Consider the following 21,495-nt stretch of genomic DNA (forward strand, 5'->3'; position numbering starts at 1 on the left):
GTATGTTGGTCAAAGCCAGGGGGGTCTCTGAAAAGAGGCAACTGGTCTGGAATGCAGATAGCTCACTCTGGGGGTGAGGGTGAGTCCTTGATTGCCACTCCCACAGGGACTACAATGCACTGGCTGTGTACTAAGCTGGTGTGGGGAAAACAGCTTCTCTCCTGATGCCTGCCAGGCAAAGTGTTTGTAATTACCTATGGTTAGGCCTGAACTAGCATGCATGATTTTGGCTTCATTACTTCTTTATAGGTTTGAGCTGGGCTTTGAGTCTCTTTCTTCATCTATGAAAAAAGATAATACCTACTGTGTAAACTGAGTATGAAATTGAAATTAGGTAATGTATGTAACATTTCTTAGCATGGTATGTATCCTAAACTAAATAAAGATTAGCTATTATTGGCTTCAAAAAGCTGGAACTTTTCAGAATATTTCACTAAATATTAAAGGAAAAATATAATTACATATGGATATTAAAAGAAATAAAACACCTGAAAGAGTAGAAGTTTGAGTACAATAATAGTCGGCTTTTGATTGGATATGTCACTTTGTATCTTAGTATATTTATGCTGTTATATTTGTACCCTAGCCTAGTGGTTAAATATAATTTTGCATGCCCCTTGTCTTATATCAGAAAGAGACAACTCCATAATAGGAAGACAAACAACCCAACTCAAAAAATAGAGCAAAAGATTGGAACATACACTTCAAGAAAAAAAAGATATATGGATTGCAATAAAAGAAAATGATAATGTATTCAAGATTATAAGTCATTAGGGAAATACAGCTTATAACCACAATGAAATAGCACTTCACAGTCATTAGAATAGTTAAAGTTCAAAAGCTGACTATACCTTGTCAATACTGTGGAGGAAATAGTATTCTATACATTGCTAGTGGGAATATAAAATGGTACAAACCTTTTAGAAAATACTTTGACAATTTATTTCTTGGGAATCATCTCTAAAAAAAAGTTATTTATATACCCCAGTAATTCAATTCCTAGGTAATCAACCACAAGAATTAAAAACCCATGTCAACACAGTCTTACACAAATATATTCATAGTACCCTTATTCATATTACCCAACATTTTAAGAAGAGGTAAATTTAATCTGTAGTGAAAAAGAAAGCACACCAGTGATTGTCCAGTCACAGTGGATAGGGACAGATACATGTAGATGGGGTACAAAGGAATATTTTAGGATAATAAGACATTTTGACCCCACGGGTGTAACACATGAGTCAGAACTAATTCAAATGTTTATTTAAAATGGGTGCATTTTATTCTATGAAAGTTATACCTCAATAAAACTGATTTACAAAAGTATATTTTCTAGACTAAGAGCCAAATTATTGACCATTAGAGGAATATTTCATATTAAAAGCAGGGTTTCAAACAATTGCAATTAATATGTCCTCGTTGATTTTTCTAGTTGAAATTAGAAATAATTTTTACAAATTATATGGTCTTAGAAAAGAAACATGAATGCCATCACAGTTATTACAAACAGAAATAATTTTATGAAAAAGATATCTACATTTTCTAAACAAAACTAATAGACAATTTGCATGTCCTAATTACTTGAACTTTTTGTGGTGAATGGATAACTTATGATGGCTTTGTTACACATATGGTTAGAATGCCAAGAAATAATGAACTAAAAACCAATAAAGCTGCATTTTTTTCTTCTCTTTTTATTCATATAAAGCTGAGCTTCTGTTACAGGTACAATTGAATTACATAATGATTCATTAATTATTTCAACAAATGTTTGTTTATAGAATGTCTATCATGCAAAAGGCTTGCTAATAATGATGGTATCAATGTAATAACAGTAGATGGGTAATGTAAACATAAACATATTAGTAATGAGTTCACATTCATGTTTTGAGGTTCCAAATGAAGGTTTGTGACTGGTGTCTGGTGGCTTGATGATGAAGTCCCAATACACTCATTCAGTGTCAAGTATGGCCTTCAGAAAGGTTGATTCGAGGGCTTGAAAATGGAAAATGATTTTTACCATATTGCCACAGAAAGGAAAATTTTTGCTTTGAATAGACACAGTATAAAGTAGTACAGAGAACTTTGGATTTGGTGTCAGAAAATTCAGGTTTTGGATATGGTTCTTTCAAAATAGTACCTGTTTAGCTTTGAACAAGTAAAACAAAATCAATTGTCTCATCTCTTTTTATATTCCCTAATTTTTACACCTAGGCATAATAATGGCTATCTTGCATATCTTATAACATTTATTCATACATGAAAGTCCTTTAGGGTCTGTAAGAGATTGTCAAATTCCTCTTGCATTTTCCCAACTCAAGGTTGGTCTCTGCAGTAGGTAGTCCTTGATGCACACCTGATTCCACCAAGGACATGGTCCTTAAACTTGGGCAAGTTACCTAACCTCAGCAATGATGTCTGTAAAATAGTGATTATAATAGTATTAATTCATATGAGTATTTTGAAAATTACACAAGCCAATTCAAATAAATTTTTGTCAGGACATTTGGTACATTGTACATATTCATTAAACAGTATTGACTATTACCCCTATTCATTATTACAAACATCATAATTTAGGTGTTTTTCATTTTAAGTCTTCTGTTATTTAGCATATTTCCTTGCACACAAACATGGATTAAAGTCAATAAAAACTATTTTGGTAGAGGAAATAATACTGATTTTTGAATTTGCATGTGTCTTTGGTATATTGGAATGCATGATTCCTGAGAATATTTTAGTCTTGGGAATTAATTTATCCCCCAGTTTTATCAGCTGCAAGTTGTAGAGATTCTTTTTCATAATTTTATTTTGGAAAGTTCACTTGCAACAGTCATTAAAACTATTTTACCAGGATAAAAAATCTTAAGGGAATAACTAACTTTAGCTAGTCTTCTTTAAAATTCTTAGCAGTAGTACAGCCTGATCAACAGAATTTGGAAACCTAAATCTTGAAAAAAAAACTATTTCATCAAATACCTCTGAACTCACTATCAGTTCACATAGAAATACCCTTTTCTCTTGATCATCATTTGCTCTATCAATATTGCAAGGCACTCAGAGCTACTAGCTCAATGGATATGCATATATTTTTCAGTATTGAGATTTTTTTCAGATAATCATTTCTGAAAAATGAATTTATGCATTGTTAAGATAGATATACTAGTGAATTTTAATGTAATGTGAATGTAAAATACTTGGGAAATAAAATGTTAAAACCATACATTTATATGCATAAAATTATACACCTTTTGAAATAAAATTTGATTCAAGACTACATATGCATACATGACATGCATCTTCCCCTGTAATTATTAAGAAAATGCTGGACTTCAGGCCATTTCTAATTCAGCTTGTAAAGAATTAATGACAGTTATTCAAGTGAAAATATGAAACCAAATTGTATCGTTGTTATTTAGAGGAGTTGCTCCCTTTAGGAAGGGTCTTGAATCTTTATGACCTTTTCAATCAACGATAGGTAATAACTTATTGCTGAATGTGCTACATTGCAAAGTCTACTCATGTGCAGCAATAATCACTACATCGCCCCTGATACCGGAGATTGTAAGATGAGCTATTATAAGATGGTGCCAGTGATTGTAGGAACTATGAAAATGTGAAAAGATTTGCATCTTGAAATCAATATCATGGCTGGTACCAATAAGGTAGTTGAGGAAAAAGTTATTGCTGCAGTGTAGCTAAACAAGCAAAGTGGAGAATTTGTGCAATTTGTTTAAAGGAAGAGGAAAAAAAGAAAATAAAGCAAACAGAAACAAAAAAGAACTACCACCACCACAACTACACATAAAAATTTCAAAACATTTTATTAATTCTCTGGGATTTCAGATGTTTATGCCTTATATCTTATGATTTACCTATTTCTGATACGGTAGTTTCTATGGTTCTGATTTGAACTCAAAAGCAAAAATGGACTAATATTTTAGAAATAATATGAAAAGAAAAGTGTAACCTGATTTATCTCAACTTTATATTACTTTTCTTTTTTTTTAATTTTTCAATTTTGACATCCCTCTGGTCCCTTTTAGAAATACATTTTAATTTTTTTGAAGAGGAATATTTTCTGTTTTTCTGATTTAAAATCAACTGATTTTCATAATTAAAAGTTTTAATGAAAGGTTTTGAAGGAGAATGTAAAAGTTCTCAATGACACCTCTATTACCAGACATCTACTATTAACACATAGATTAGTGTTTTTCATGCATATGCAAATATATACATATATGTATACTTACATTTTCAACAAAATAAAAATCAAGTTTGACTACTCTTTAATAATCCTAAATCTTTGCATGTATATTTAATAACCAATATTATTTTAATATATTTTTTTACAGTTATTATTCTGTAGATTTGAGTTTAGTCAGAAAAAAATGGGGTGTTTTAAGCTGGTGGTTTGCAACTCTTAGAGTAGGGATTGGAAAAAAATCTAAACTTATAATTTTATTACACTTTGGATTATAGCATTTACATATGAATCAGAGTAAGTTTTCTATTGCTTCTATAGAGGCTATTTTCATGCATTTCTCATCAATTTATAACTTTAGAACTCTAGATACTATGTTTTCATATATATCATTACAGGAAATACCATTCCATAATAATCAAAGTATTTCAAAGTATTTTAAGGCACACATTTTTATAACAGAGTTTTAAATGAAGTGAAAAAGTAATATTCTATAACAATCCCATTTAACTTAGAATTAAAATATATGGTTATTTTTAGAATGTAATGAATAGGACTTAATATTGGTAGTCCCATACATTACAATATATATTTTACATATGTTATGTGATATGTATTATACCATTATATACTTTTTTTTTTTTTTAGAGAGAGTGAGTGTGAGCAAGGAGGGAGAGGGGCAGAGGGAAAGAGAGAGAGAGAATCTTAAACACACTCCCACTCTGTGCTAAGCATGGAGCCTGATGCAAGGCTCAATCTTATGACCCTGATATCATGATCTTAGTGGAAATCAAGAGTTGGAAGCTTAACCGACTGAGCCACCCAGGTGCTCCACTTCTATGCATTTCCGAAATCATATTTTACAATAAATTTTGGAAGTTAGTACCTAACAACTTAACTGAGAAGGACCAATGGAAATCTCAAGGAAATTCTCAAAATCATTTGCCAGTTCAACAATCAGAAGTAAATAACAATTATAATTGTTTGAAAATGATTATAAAAATAAAGCCTATTCTTATGAAAGATTAGAAATTAAGGGAAAAAAGACAATAGGGTGAGACAAAATAAAGAGAAGAAATAAAGATGGAAATAAGAGTAGTGTGGCAAATGCTGTGGGCAACTATATAAGAAAGAGGACCATGACGGGGCGCCTGGGTGGCTCAGTTGGTTAAGCGACTGCCTTCGGCTCAGGTCATGATCCTGGAGTCCCGGGATCAAGTCCCGCACCTGGCTCCCTGCTCAGCAGGGGGTCTGCTTCTCCCTCTGACCCTCTTCCCTCTCGTGCTCTCTGTCTCTCATTCTCTCTCTCTCAAATAAATAAATAAAATCTTTAAAAAAAAAAAGAAAGAAAGAGGACCATGCCAACGGAAAGGATGAATATCTACCATTTATATAGACATGGATGGAACTGGAGGGTATTATGCTAAGTGAAATAAGTCAATCAGAGAAACACAATTATATGGTTTCACTCATATGTGGAACATAAGGAGTAGTGCAGAGGACAATAGGAATGGGGGGGACTGAATGGGAAGAAATCAGAGAGGGAGACAAACCATATGAGATTCTTGACTCTGGGAAACAAACTGAGGGTTGTGGAAAGGGAGATGGGTAGTGGGATAGGGTAACTGGGTGATGGGCATTAAGGAGGGCACATGATGTGTTGAGCACCACTGGGTGTTATACTGAACTGATGAATCATTGAACATTATATCAAAAACCAATGAAAAAACAAATAAATAAAAATAAAAGTAAATAAACTAAAAAAAAAAAAAAAAAAAGAAAGAGGACCATGAATAGAAATATTGAAGTTAATGACTAGAGTTCAAAGTAGGTGGGCAAAGTGAGTGGAGGAGCAGATACAGAGCTAGGAAATAAGTAGTAGTGAAAGAATAGGAAATAGGTGAACTCTTTGGCTTTTAGGTTGAGTGGAAGAGAAGAGAGCACTATGTTGTTTAGATGAATGTGTTCATGGGGCCATTTCTTTGTGGGCATGTGTGGATGTTTAGGTAATTTAATGTTAGAGCAGTATGTAAACAAGCAATGTATACTAAAATGTGTATACTACACAATTTGAGCTTCATGATAACTTTTTGACTAGGTATAAAATTGTATTTGGGGTTGTTTTATGATTATATTATGCCCAAGGGATTTGGGATATCTGAATCTGATATGTAATATCCTGAGAGAGGCGCCTGGGTGGCTCAGTCATTAAGCGTCTGCCTTCGGCTCAGGTCATGATCCCAGGGTCCTGGGATCGAGCCCCGCATCGGGCTCCCTGCTCCGCAGGAAGCCTGCTTCCCCCTCTCCCACTCGCCCTGCTCGTGTTCCCTCTCTCGCTGTGTCTCTCTCTGTCAAATAAATAAATAAAATCTTTAAAAAAAAAACAACAAAAAAAACCAGCCGGTTAATATCCTGAGTTTTGAACAATCTGTCCAGTGTGCACATAGCAGAAGTCTTCTTACTGGGGTCATGAGAATGTGTACCGTTTACATAGACTTTTATAGAATGAAAAGTATATGCAATAAAACTGTCTTTATTCCCGTTAGGGTACTATTTTCTCCTTGACAATGTTTGAAAAGGTGAACTTCTTGTTTGTTTCCTCTTCCACTCAAATAGATGATCACTTGTTTGAGTCCAAGTTCTGAGAATTTTGGATGATGGTAATTTTAGTTTACTATCATCACTATCCAAATGGATATCTGTCTTCCACACACTAATTTATTGAGAAAAGCAAAGGAATTTATGATTTCCTTTAAGTAATTCCACAAAGAAAATAAGACAGCCGCCCTTGAACTGGCCTCCTATGTCTCATGTACCGTTCAGAAATTGCACTGCAATCGATAAAACTATACAGAGCTGCCAGTTGAAACTCAACATTCTAGATATTGTAAAGGAAATTTCTGAGACCAGTGTAAGCCTTTGGTCTGATTACAAACACCATGATTTTAGTTCACTAACTTTCTTTGTTCTCAAAAGATATACTATTAATTATGGACTTGTTTCTTGGTCATTATATGGTGAAATGTAAGGTGGCTACCTTGGCTTATGCTCCACAGTAACTGAGTTGGATTTTAAGCTTCACCACAATCTTTTGATCAAGGAAAGAGAAATCAAGAAAAACAGAAATAGTGCAATAATCAGGATATTGAGTTATAAGGTTAGATCTTTGATACCATTAATTCTAAAGCTTTCAGTATTTGGCTTTTTTTTTTTTTTTTTTATCTTCGACACTTCTATTGCTGGAATCAGGTCTTAAGTTCTAGGGTGGTTCTGAAAGACCCCTCAGTGAGGAAATGCTGCAATCATTGTAAAAATAATTGTCGACTACACTAAGATTATGGTCACAATTAACAAAGACGTGCACAGTTTCCACAGAAATAAGAGGATCTGCTCAACCACCAACCGTACAAATAATATCGGGTTCTCCCCAGGAGTGACCTCGCCCGGACGAGAGATGGACCCACGACGACACTGCCCCCACTGTGTGGCCCCGCAGTGGGACGTCCCAGTTCCCGCCACGTGGCCGAGCGGCGGTTCCTTGGACTTGTCACGGGCCGAGGAATCGTGGCGTCTCGGAGCGTCAGACCAGAGCCGGCGGACAGGGGCGCGTGGTGGTAGAATCAGCCAGCACGAGGGCCCAGGAATGTTCGCTTCACAATAGGACAGGTACTTAAAGTCAATTTTGCTAAAGTGCTCGGAGACGTCTCGGAACGAAAACACAACACTGATCACAGACATGGCACAGATGAGCTCGGACGCATCACAGGACCGAGGGAGGACGCTCCTCCTGGCTCCGCGAGGATGCGCGGATGCTGCAGGGCCCAAACACGAAATAGAGGCCGGGGGAGAGAAAGGAGCAGGCAGAGGTTCTCAGAGGGGTCGGCTTGGCACACCATTCACTGTGGCCTCTCTAGAAGAAGATGACGTCTTCCTTGCTGAGTGGTGTGGTGGGCAGTAGTAAGGGGGAGGAGGTCAGTGTTTGGCTTTTAATTAGATTTAGGCCCAGATGTTTTTGATCTGACAACAACAAAAAAACTTGAAATAATTCTAGTTAAAGTAAGTGGAAGTGGTGTTTGTAGTTCATTAAATTCTTTATGAAAAAAACATTTAAAATGCTATTCTCAAGTTTAAAAAGTAATAGAAATAATGAAGAAGATTTTCTAGAGTATGAGAAATTGATATGATATTTTTTAAGATCTCATTTATTTATTTGAGAAAGAGAGAGAGAGCATGAGTTGGGGGGGGAGTGGCAGAGAGAGAGGGACAAGCAGACTCCTCACTGAGCAGGGAACCTGATGCGGGGCTCAATCCCAGGACCCTGGGATCATGACCTGAGCCAAAGGCAGATGTTTAACTGACTGAGTCACCCAGGTGCCCTGAAATTGATATGATATCTGATTTAATAATGAATCGGGCAGAAGTTTTATGTTCTCTTGACCAGGAAGTCACATTCGCGTTTGTGATTAAAAGCAAAAAAGACGATGAACAAGTCATTATTAGGGGATTTTTTTCAAGAATCTGAGATTCACAATTTACAATATTTCCCTGCTATCCCACAAGAGCCTTATTAACTCTGTGGCAATATTCTAGTATAAAAGTGGAGTAATCACGAAAGACTAAGTTTCACAACATTGTTTAAGAAGCCAGGGAAGGCTAATAACTTAAAAATATTTCCCTCAGAATGTTTAAATTTAAGAAGGGCTACTTAAATCATTGAACTTTAGTTGTCAAACAATTAAATTTTCTTATAGACCCAGGCCCTGACAAAAATGGTTAAGGAAAAATAAAAGGCACTAGTGAATGGCTATGTGCTCAGTGTATTTATAATTTATATATGATATATACCCTGGGGAAAGTAGGTCCCAGAAATGGAAAGGCAGAATTGAGAGTGGAAAAGGTCAGAAATGTTTTTCTCAAATGGCATGGCCTATAGGAATGAATATGGAGCATCTTTCTGAGAGAAGCTGTATTTTTCCTTTTTGTCATTGAATAGAGCACGCTCTGCATAAAGACTGTAGGATTCCGCTGGTGATTGTGCTCCTCTTATTTGCAGTTTGACAAATTATTGGCTTCAGTGAAAGTGGCTAAAATTCTCTTCTTTTAATTAAAGCAATCTTATTATTTCTCTAGAGTTTCATTTTATTAACTTTCAGTCATAGATAAATGTAAAGAATTAATCATGCAATGTGTCATGGTCAGCACATACTTTTGATTTCAGTAATTTTTCAGGGAATCTAACTTATTTTAAGAAAGGCAGACTTTAAGCAATGACTAACAAAAATCTATTTTTAATAATTTGTTACTTGATATTTAATGTAATAATATTTTATATCAAATTGTATATGGCTCCAATTGACAAACAGCTAGTGACAATGTGATAGATAAATATATTAAATAATGTTGAAACTAATATCTTAACCTGGGTTTTTTTTCTTATCAATTAAAAATTCCATGAGGACACATAAGTTATACAGTTTTGAATCTAGTACATTTGAGTGTTTCTTGTGGCTAGATCAGCATTTATTCTGACCTTGATTTAATAACCATATGGACAAGAAAGCTGGATTATTTTATGGAACTGTTGAAGCTAAAAGTAAAGATGCTATGATAGAGCTTTTAACTCAGTGTGTGATCAAAATTTGAAATGTAGCAGAAAGATTTGAAGGAGCGATTTAAACATTTTAAGCATCCGGCAACTGTATCTAATTAGGGCACTACTAACATGTATGTTGAAATTTGGATAGAAACAATTTTCTAGGTGCTTCCTTCAAAAATATAATTCATTTCTTTATTCTGTGAAATAAACATTTTGAGGCAACATGTTTTATGAGTATTGATTTTAATTTATGTTTTTAGAAATAGTTGTATTGGGTTTTGCTAGGAGGTTTGCTATATTGCGGTTGTATTTAAAGCATTATTAAAGTGTTAAGTATATGTACCAACTTTTAACATAGCACATTAAGGGATATTTATAATCAGCTTGCTAGAAGTTGCTCCAATTGGTGTGAATATTAAAATATGAGGCACAGCAACAGTGCAGATGATGGCCTGCTTAAAAGAGTCAATGTAATTCTTTAAACGAATAGATAATATCCAGGCAACAACCTTGAAAAAGATGTTGCTTATTCCTTTTTATTTATGAACAGATTGATTCAGTAAAAAGAATAGATTACACCTTAAGTAATGATTTATACAAAACGAATATGAGGATTTTATGTTATCTTATATTATATAATGGGTTCCATTAATATTTGAGATCCACTTACTCAATACTATATGTGTCAGATATTTTACTAAGTACTAAAAAACAATAAGAGAGTCTCTTCCCTCAAGATGATTACATTTTGGTAGGAAAGGTAAAGGTAAGTCATACAAATAAATACCTATTTATACATCCATATGATAAGTGCAAACTTAAATATTTGGATTATTAAAAATATTTAAGTCATAGAAATGTATACCAAAATAACTTAAAAGGCATCTGGATTCACACAGTTTAATATTTGCTTTATAGATTCATATTGCTTAATCAAATGCAAACCAAATAGCTACATATGTAGCCATCATAGCTATTTTTTTTTTTTTTGTATTGATTATCTGTCTCCTTTTTTATTCTCCTAGCCAGAAGTTACTGGGGACTATTTGAGCTGATGTTGATGTATTGTTTCTTATTTTTTTTCTGTCTGCTTTTGTGTTACAAGCCTGTGCACTGCCAATATTGATCTCTGAATATCTATGGGTGTGTGAAAGGCTTGAATCACAGCAGATATAATTCTTAGTATGTTTAGAGTTGCTTAAATGTCAATCTTTGCAGTACAAAATTTGTAACACACACACTCATATTTCTTTCTTCTGTCATGTTGGTTTTAGGTTAGAAATGTTGCCCAGGCTCTTTTGGCCACAATGGCTAGATTGAAATTAGACATTATACTGTTGTGTGTGTGTGTGTGTGTGTTTAATTGAGTTATTAGATGTGCTCTTGAGGATTTACATACTGAGGATATAATATTGAAGAGATCTTCGTAGGAAATAGATTCTGCTAGGATTAATTTCAAGTCCCACAAATCATCATAGAATAAAAGTCTTTTGATACTGCTTTTCTATAGACCAATCAACCAATTGTTTTTTCTTACTTAATATCTTTCACATGTATATTATAACTAGCTGGTTTTAAGTTTATTAATTGAATTGGTTTAATGGTGGCATCAAGAACACTCAGTTTAAAAAAAGAGAGATGGACTTGAAATAGTACTTCAGAATCACATGAATCCAACCTTCATTTAAAATTATCACTTTAAAATTATCACTATTTACTTTTTAGTATGAACCTCCCAGAGGGTTTTCATCAACTACTTGTGGAGTGCTTTTTATTTTTGTCTATTTCCTTAATACTGTTTCAGTTGTTTCGGTAGCCTGTGTAGGATTGAGGTCTCATAGGATGATGTTATGGTGTCTTATAAATCTTGCTATTTTACGTTCATTTTATAGATGAGGTAACAAAATGCTATTGAGAGTGGACAAATTTACAACAGGAAAGAAAGTCACTAAAATGCCAGATTTACTTAATGTACTATTCACCATATATTTCAGATTTAAAAACAAAAGAACAATTTTTCTCCCCTCTTTTTAAAAGCTAATCATTCTCGATATCTTTGTACAAGTTAACTAAATAAAAACTGTTTTTTAAATGTAATATGATTTTATCAAGGCCAAATTCAAAATAATTGCATTGATATCAGACCAAATCTACTACTTTTGAGCACATTTAACACTTAAAGAATTTTTATTGATTTTGTTGACCGTTCCTTTATATTAATTTGTTTATTTGTGTTATATTGCATAATATAAACCAGTGCTGTGAAATTAAAACTGGAGAAATAGATACAATCCAACTTCTATCACAAAATCCTTAAAATAAAAATTAATGGGGCGCCTGGGTGGCTCAGTTGGTTAAGCGACTGCCTTTGGCTCAGGTCATGATCCTGGAGTCCCGGGATCGAGTCCGGCATCGGGCTCCCTGCTCGGCAGGGAGTCTGTTTCGCCCTCTGACCCTCCCCCCTCTCATGTGCTCTCTCTCTCTCTCTCAAATAAATGAATAAATAAAATCTTTAAAAAAAATTAATGAGCACTAGAGTGTAAATTTAAACATATAATGAAGCTTTACATCTGATAAATGTATAAGTACTCTCTAATAAAGAAAAAAAAGGAATATTAACCCATGAAAGAAATCTGTATATAATTGTCTTCAGATAAATGTAATAGTATTTGGGCTAAAGGTTGAAAGATTGGCATTTAATCAGGGTCTATCATTGTGACCATAAGCACTTTACTACTGTCAGGATCATATCCTTATTTTTATAATTAAAACTAAGTGGTTGGAGCATAAGCTATCTATTCTTCTGAGAATCTAAGCTTTCTCTCTCTGAGTCTTCAAAATTGATTCTGGCTCTACTTCTAGTTTTTCAAAGTATACAATGTAACAGGAGTGCTCTATAATTATTTTTTAGCCTTGTTTATTTATTTTAAAATTTCTGCTATATCTTTAGAATAAGGAATATTTTTAAAGATACATCTATTTTAAAGTCCAAAAAATACATCTTTAAATAGTGACAAAAATATTTTCTTGTTATATCTCTTATTAAGTTTTTGTGATTCAAAATTAAGTTGGGATGAGGGTAGTATTACTACTTGATATACAAATTGTGCTTACAACTTACTGTATGCAAATCCATAGTCAACAAATTCATCAGTAACAAGAAAGGAAGAGTTAAGATCATTTATTATGTATTTGTAGGCACTAAATCACAAAATGTTAGATATATTGGACAGAACAAAATAACTATGAAAATTAAAATGTCTTATAGTGTGTTCAAACCCATCTGGGCTGCTATAACAAAAGTACCATAGACTGGGGAATAATAAACAGAAGAAATTTATTTCTTATAGTTCTGGAGACTGGGAAGTCTAAGATCAAGGTGCCTGCACATTGGTGTCTGGTGAAGACCTGCTTCCTGGTTCTTAGACAGCTGTCTTTTCATTGTGTACTCACGTAGTGAAGGGGTCAATTGAGTTCTCTGTACTCTCTTTCATAAGGGCACGATTTTATTCATGAGGGGTCTACCCTCATGAACTAATTACCTCCCAAGTCCCCGTCTCTAAAAACCATCACATTGGATATTAGGTTTCAATATATGAATTTTGGGGGACACAAACATTCAGTCTATGGCATAGTGACTAAAGAATAACATATGATATCTCTTCCATACTATTCTACCGAAAAAGATATAATGCAAAGAAAAGGAAATACTGGAAAGTTTGAAGATCTAGATTCTAGTCTTTGACTTGCACAGGCTGCTTTTTTTTGTTGTGACCAAGCTGTGCACTCTCTATTAACCACAAAGTCTTCATCTAGAAAATGCACTTGTTAGCCCCAGAAATAATCCTTAAGGTCTCATCAAGCTCTAAAATATTGCTTTTTGTTTTGTTTTGTTTTTTGTTTTATGGTTTTTTTTAGATTTTATTTATTTATTTGACAGAGAGAGACCTAGCGAGAGAGGGAACACAAGCAGGGGGAGTAGGAGAGGGAGAAGCAGGCTTCCCCGCGGAGCAGGGAGCCCGATGTGGGGCTCGATCCCAGGGTCCTGGGAGCACGACCTGAGCCGAAGGCAGACGCTTAACAACTGAGCCACCCAGGCACCCCTAAAATATTGCTTTGTTAATTTGACTATAGATCAAAGTAACATGAAACATGAATGGTCAAAATAACATGAAAAGTTAGGAAAATATGTATGAAGATCCATGGATTGTTCCTATCATGAAAAAATGCATATTTTACATTTTAATTATCCTTACTAGAATATCAACTAAAAAGATATGTATTATTATTATATTACTATTATTTTATTAATGTTAGGAGAAAGTAAAGCTTGAGTGCTTCACATAGTGATAAATTTATAATATATTAAAAACCACATCCTGATTTGGCAATCATTTTTTGGGGGGTATATAATGAACCTGTAGCATTTTTCTTTCAAATTTCACTTCTGACTACATCATCTACAAATACATGCACAAACATGTCTAATCTTTGCGTTTCCAGGGGTGACTGTAAAGAATTAAAAAAAAAAATCCCCTTACAATCCCTCATGCAGTGCATATGTACTATAGAAACTTATTTGTGGTGAGAGAAATGATATATCACATTGTAGTTTCATTAATTCCATACTCTGCTAAAACATTGATAGAACAGGAGCTGTTAGCAAATTTTACTGTTGAAGGGCAAATGGTATTAAAGTATGTTAGATAATATGGTCAGATATAATGACCTGATTTCCAACCTAGACAAATTTTAAAAAAATTATGGATAGTTACTCAGATAAGCCAGAGGAGGAATGAAGAGCCCAATTGTCCATCATTAGTACATTTAATTAAATTCAAAAATTTGAGAATTTAAGATAAATCAGAATAAAGATAAAAATTGAAAGCCATGTACGTTTCAATCAAAAACAGGATTAGGGGCTAATATTGAACTAGAGAGAGTCTAACTTAAACATGCTAGCCTCCAAACTTTTGGAGCCCACTGACAATGGAGTTTTTCTGCATAATAGCAAGGCTCTATTAACACATATTTCTAAAGAGTATAACTTAGTCAATCATCACTTCTTTCCATTGCCTCCTTATAGATAATTAAATGTCTAGAGGCTGCTAATATTATTAACTCTTTGAAATAAGCCATTGTGTCTTCTGAATAGTGGCAAATTCAGTAAAGCACTTGGGTGGATTTTTACATCACTGGAAAGTAATCAGTCAAGAGATGGTAGTCTTGCTAAGCAGATGACTGACGTTCAAGAGGTTTATTACTTCTGAAAATGCCAACTCCTTGTAACAGCTTACTGAATGTCCCTGCCACTAGAAAGGTCAGTGTGCAAGATGTGACTAATACTGTTGTCAGAAAGCTCATATATTTCAATGCCATTTTTTATTGCACTTTTGTTTGGTGAAAGTTGTATTATTTTTCATCCACTTGAAAAAGTAGATAATAGATAGAATTCATTTACAATCACAGTGCTTGATCAAATGCATTTTGCATTAAATGAATCAAATTTATTGGCTTTCTCTCTGTAACTTTCTGTTGAAGTGTTTAAGGTTATGCTGTGAATGATCAACAAAAACCTCTTGAATAAGATGCTATGCTGACACCTTTGCTAGATTTAAGAATTATTTATCTAATGAGTCTGCATCTAGATAAATGTTTTTGTTTCAGCTATGAATGTTTCAATACCTGGTTTGGATTGGAAGGGGGAAAATGGTGTTTTATCTATAACTAGTATCTCTTAAAGATCCTCTTATAAGTAATTATATAAATACAAGGACACAGTTCTATATAAATGTCTGTGGTGTTGGCACAATTCCTGGCATATGGTGATTATACAGTACATATATGGTGAATGGGGGGATAAGCAAATGATGGCTGAAAAATAGCATCAAATAAGAGCTATGGGTTTTAATCATCCTGTGAATTCTGGACAATATTTGGCTCAAATATACTAAGTTAATATAGCCTATTTAGTTTCTTCAGCTTCAAAGTCTTCAATTCACATTAACCTGAGAGTGATCATTGATGTTATATGATCTTGAAATCCCTTAAAGTGTCTGGAAGTGTTGCTGTGGGAGGAAAAATGGAGAATGATATAATAGTTCTCTGAAGTTGGTTTATATATTTGAACCATATTTAAGTGTGCTTACTCTTGAAAGAAAGTATAACATATTCTCTGGAAGAAAAACTGTTCTAAAATTCAGTGTTTCCTATACTCTACTGGTGCTCAGGTTTTTATCTGAATATAACTTTAAAACTTTGTAAAACATGATAGGGTAAAGTCGAATACACTGGCTTACTCTGAATAAAGTATTCCTATCCCTTTTAAGAAAGTTGTCTGACCCTGAAATCTGACATACTAAAGTACACCAGAATTATGGTGATTTTTTTTTTTTTTCTTTTAGGAGAGGCAAATTTTATAACAGGAATAGATGTCTGCTACATTGATGCAGTTGACCTCTGGTCATACACTGTCCTTAGATAGTGACTACTATATCGTTCATGTGAAGCAAAGAAACATTACAGAGGAGGCAAGGGAGGTTAGTGGCATTTGTCACATGGTCGTGCAGAGACATCTCAGGTAATTTCTTGAGCCTCTGATGTATTGTGCTATCAGTCTTAATTTACTCTTGCCATTTCTGTATTGACTAAAGTAGAGAAACTATTTTCTTAAAATCTACAAGAGAATGTAAAAATAAGATCAAATAATCTATATTTAGCAAAGAAAGTTAAAAAAATAAATGTGGCGGATTTTAATTTTAGAAGGTGGGCCTGGCATATTATAAGTCTTCTGTAACAGATTTTTTAGCATGTTAAATGTTTCCTCATCAGATTAGTTTTTCTGCTAACTTTTAAAGAATTTGAAGATAAAGTTTTCAAAAAAATTAGACTGAAATGAGTACTTATTATTAGGTCTTTCTAATGCAAACAATATAAAAAGAAAAGTGGGATTCAAACAACATGATTTCAGGGGCACCTGGCTGGCTCAGTTGGAGGAGCATGAACTCTTGGTCTTGGGGTTGTGAGTTCAAGCCCCACGTTGGTAGTAGAGATTACCAAAAAATAAAATCCTAAAAAAAACAAAAACATAAAGCTTCAGTTCTATTCCAGTCGGCCAACATCTCATTATGAAATCATAGATGAGGGAATAGAACTATTGTCTCTGGATATTTAATAAATCTTTTTTTTAGCTGAATACATTGCAATGCACATTATCTGAAATCACGTTATCAATAATATCTTTAATTTTAATCCCTTGAGAACAAAACCAAATTATTAGCCAAAATCATATTTGGAAGTGATTTTTCATATACATACGAATGTTTTCTATTTCTTTTTTTTAAAGATTTTATTTATTTATTTAGAGAAGGAGCAGGGAGAGGGGCAGAAGGAGAGAGGTAAAAATCTCAATCAGACTCCCTGCTGAGCACGGAGGCTGATGCTCGGCTCGATTTCAGGACCCTGAGATCATGACCTGAGTAGAAATCAAGAGTCCAACTCTTAATCGACTGACACAACCAGGTACCCCTGTTTTTCACCATTTCTAATCCTATGTCCCCATTACTATAAACATATATAGGGAGAGGAGCAAGATGGTGGAAGAGTAGGAGACCTAAATTTCATCTGGTCCCAGGAATTCAGCTAGATAGTTATCAAACCATTTTGAACACCTACAACCTCAACAGGATATTGAAGAAAAGAATAGCAGCAACTCTATGAATAGAAAAGTGACTACTTTCTGGAAGGTAGGACATGCAAAGTGAATCTGAGGCAATATTTGGGAAGATAGATCTTGGGGGGAGGGAGCCTCTGTCAGCTGGCTACCGGCAAATGATAGAGAGTGGAGCACAAAATCAGAACTTTTAGAAGTCTGCTCCACTGAGCAATGTTGCTCCAGTTGCTAAGTGGGGGGTGGAACCCTCCCTGGGACAGTGTGGTCTCAGGACCCTCAGGATCACAACAAGACCAGGGGTGTCTGAGTGCAGCAGAGCTCCCAGGTGTGGAAGCAGGGAAGCTGGCTGTAAAGACAGAGCCAAGGTGTGGGCTCTCAGCTCAGGGTTGCCATAAACCATGATCCGTGGCACAATCAGGCCACTGCTTATCAAGCAGGGACCCAACAAGCGGCAGATCTGGGGAGACTCTCCTTTCTCCCCTGGGAGGAGCAGCGGGAGCACACCACAGGGATCTGCTGGGTTTGGAGACTCCACACCAAGTCTGGTGCCAGAGATAGAAACGTGCGGTCATAGGCCGGGTGAGCTCGGAGTGCGGCCGGAGACCGGGGAACCGGGAGTGATTGACTGCTTTTCTCTGAGGGCTCCCTGAGGAGTGGAGCCCCAAGCTCTCAGCTCTTCCAGGGCCAGAGATTGGGAGGATGCCATTTTCATTCTTGTCCTCTAATGCCCATATGGAAAGCTTTCAGGGAAGAAAAGCTATGGAGAGGAAACCTGAGCAGATGACTTAGCCCAGACCCGGCAAGGGTGGTGCAATTCTGCCTCTGGCAAAGACATTTAAGACTCACTGCAACAGGCCCCTCCCCCAGAAGATGAGCAAGAACATCCAGCCAAGACCAAGTTTACCCATCACTGAGAACTGCAAAAGCCCAGCTCTAGGGGAATACAGCACATAGAATTTGTGGCTTTTTTCCTCATGATTCTTTAATCTTTCAAAGTTAATTTTTTAAATTTTCTTTATTTTTTCTTTTTATATTTTTTAAATTTTTTTCTTCTTTCCTTTTTCAACAAACATCAATTTCTTTTTAATTTTTTTTAATTTTCATTTTTACAGTCAGATTCCGTCCTTTCATTGTATTTAACTTTATTTTTTGTGTGTATATGTATATATATATATATATATATATATATATATATATATATATATATATATATATATATATATATATATGAGGTTTTCTTTTTTTTAAATTTTGGGATGCAGTTTCTTCTAACAGACCAAAATATACCCTAAATCTAGTGTATGGCTTTGTTCTAGTCTCCCGCCTGATCACATTCTCTCCTTTTATTTTATTTTATTTTTAAATTTTTCTTCTTTCTTTTTTCAACCAACTTCTTATCTTATCAATTCCTTTTTTAAAATCTTTTTTAATTTTCATCTTTACATCATATTCCATCCCTTCATCGTATTTACCCTTATTTTTGTATATATATGTTTTTCTTTCTTTAAAATTTTGGGAGACATTTTCTTCTAACAGCTAAAATCTAGTCTGTAGTTCTGTTCTATTCACCAGCCTGATCATATTCCTCTTTTTTTTTTTTCCTCTTTCTTTTCTCCCCAGTTTTGGGTCTCTTCTGATTTGTTTAGTGTATATTTTTCTGGGGTCATTGTTACCCTGTTAGCATTTAGTTCTCTCATTCATCTATTCTTCTCTGGACAAAATGATAAGACAGAAAAGCTCACCTTGGAAAAAAAAAGAACAAAAGGCAGTACCAACTGCCAGAGACCTAATCAAGATGGACATTAGTAAGATGTTGAACCAGAGTTCAGAATGATGATTATAAAGATACTAACTGGGCTTGAAAAAAGCATAGAAGATACTAGAGATTCCTTTTCTGGAGAAATAAAAGAACTAAAATCTAACCAAGTCAAAATCAAAAGGCTATTAATGAGGTGCAATCAAAAATGGACGCTCTAACTGCTAGGATAAATGAGGCAGAAGAGAGAATTAGTGATATAGAAGACCAAATGATGGAAAATAAAGAAGCTGAGAAAAAGAGAAATAAACAACTATTGGATCATGAGGGCAGAATTCAAGAGATAAGTGATACCATAAGGTGAAACAATATTAGAATAATTGGGATCCCAGAAGAAGAAGAAAGAGAGAGAGGGGCAGAAGGTATATTGGAGAAAATTATAGCAGAGAACTTCCCTAATTTGGGGAAGGAAATAGGCATCAAAATCCAGGAGTCACAGAGAACCGCCCTCAAAATCAATAAAAATAGGTCAACACACTGACATCTAATAGTAAAACTCACAAGTCTCAGAGACAAAGAGAAAATCCTGAAAGGTTGGGACAAGAAAACTGTAAATTGCAACAGTAGAAACATTAGATTAGTAGCAGACCTATCCACAGAGACCTGGCAGGCCAGAAAGGTGTGGCATGTTATATTCAGAGTACTAAATGAGAAAAATATGCAGCCAAGAATACTATATCCAACTAAGCTGTCACTGAAAATAGAAGGAGAGATAAAAAGTTTCCAGGACAAACAAAAAGTAAAAGATTTTGTGAACACCAAACCAGCCCTACAAGAAATATTGAAAGGGGTCCTCTAAGCAAAGAGAGAGCCTAAAAGTAACATAGACCAGAATGGAACACAGACAGTAACAGTCACCTTACAGGCAATACAATGGCACTAAAATCATATCTTTCAATAGAGCCCTGAATGTAAATGGGCTAAATGCCCCAATCAAAAGACACAGGCTATCAGATTGGATAAAAAAAACAAGACCATTCAATATGCTGTCTGCAAGAGACTCATTTTAGACCCAAAGACACCTCCAGAATGAAAGTGAGGGGGTGGAAAACCATTTACCATGCTAATGGACAACAACAACAAAAATTCTGGGGTGACAATCCTTATATCAGACAAATTAGATTTTAAACCAAAGACTATAATAAGAGATGAGAAAGGACACTATATCATACTTAAAGGGTCTATCCAACATGAAGATCTAACAATTGTAAATATCTATGCCCCTAACATGGGAGCAGCCAATTATATAAGACAATTAACAAAATCAAACACATCAACAACAATACAATAATAGTAGGGGACTTTAACATCCCCCCTCACTCAAATGGAGAGATCATCTAAGCAAAAGATCAACAAGGAAATAAAGACTTGAAAAGACACACTGGAACAAATGGACTTCACAGATATATTCAGAACATTCCATCCCAAAGCAACAGAATACACATTCTTCTCTAGTGCCCATGGAACATTCTCTGGAATAGATCACATCCTAGTTCACAAATCAGGTCTCAACCGGATCGTTCCTTGCATATTTTCTGACCACAATGCTTTGAAACTGGAACTCAATCGCAAGAGGTAAGTTGGAAAGAACTCAAATACATGGAGGCTAAAGAGCATCCTGTTAAAGAGTGAATGGGTCAAACAGGATATTAAAGAAGAATTAAAAACACTCATGGAAACAAATGAAAATGAAAGCACAACTATTCAAAATCTTTGGGTTGCAGCAAAGGCAGTCCCAAGAGGAAGGTATATAGCAATACAAGCCTCTCTCAAGACACAAGAAAGGTCTCAAATACACACCCTAACCCTACACCTAAAGGAACTGGAGAAAGAACAGCAAATAAAGCCTAAACACAACAGGAAAAGAGAAATAGTAAAGATCAGAGCAGATATCAATGAAATAGAAACCAAAAGAACAGTAGAACAGATCAACGAAACTAGGAGATGGTTCTTTGAAATAATTAATAAGATTGATAAACCCCTGGCCAGACTTATCAAAAAAAAAATGACCCAAATAAATAAAATGATGAATGAAAGAGGAGAGATCACAACCAACACCAAAGAAATACAAACAATTATAAGAACATATTATGAGCAACTCTATGCCAGCAAATTAGATAATCTGGAAGAAATGGGCATTCCTAGAGATGTATCAACTACCAAAACTGAACCAGGAAGAAATAGAAAACCTGAACAGACCTATAACC

Source organism: Leptonychotes weddellii, chromosome 2 (assembly GCF_054177405.1).
Source record: "Leptonychotes weddellii isolate Sample4059 chromosome 2, ASM5417740v2, whole genome shotgun sequence".
Lineage (NCBI taxonomy): Eukaryota > Metazoa > Chordata > Mammalia > Carnivora > Phocidae > Leptonychotes > Leptonychotes weddellii.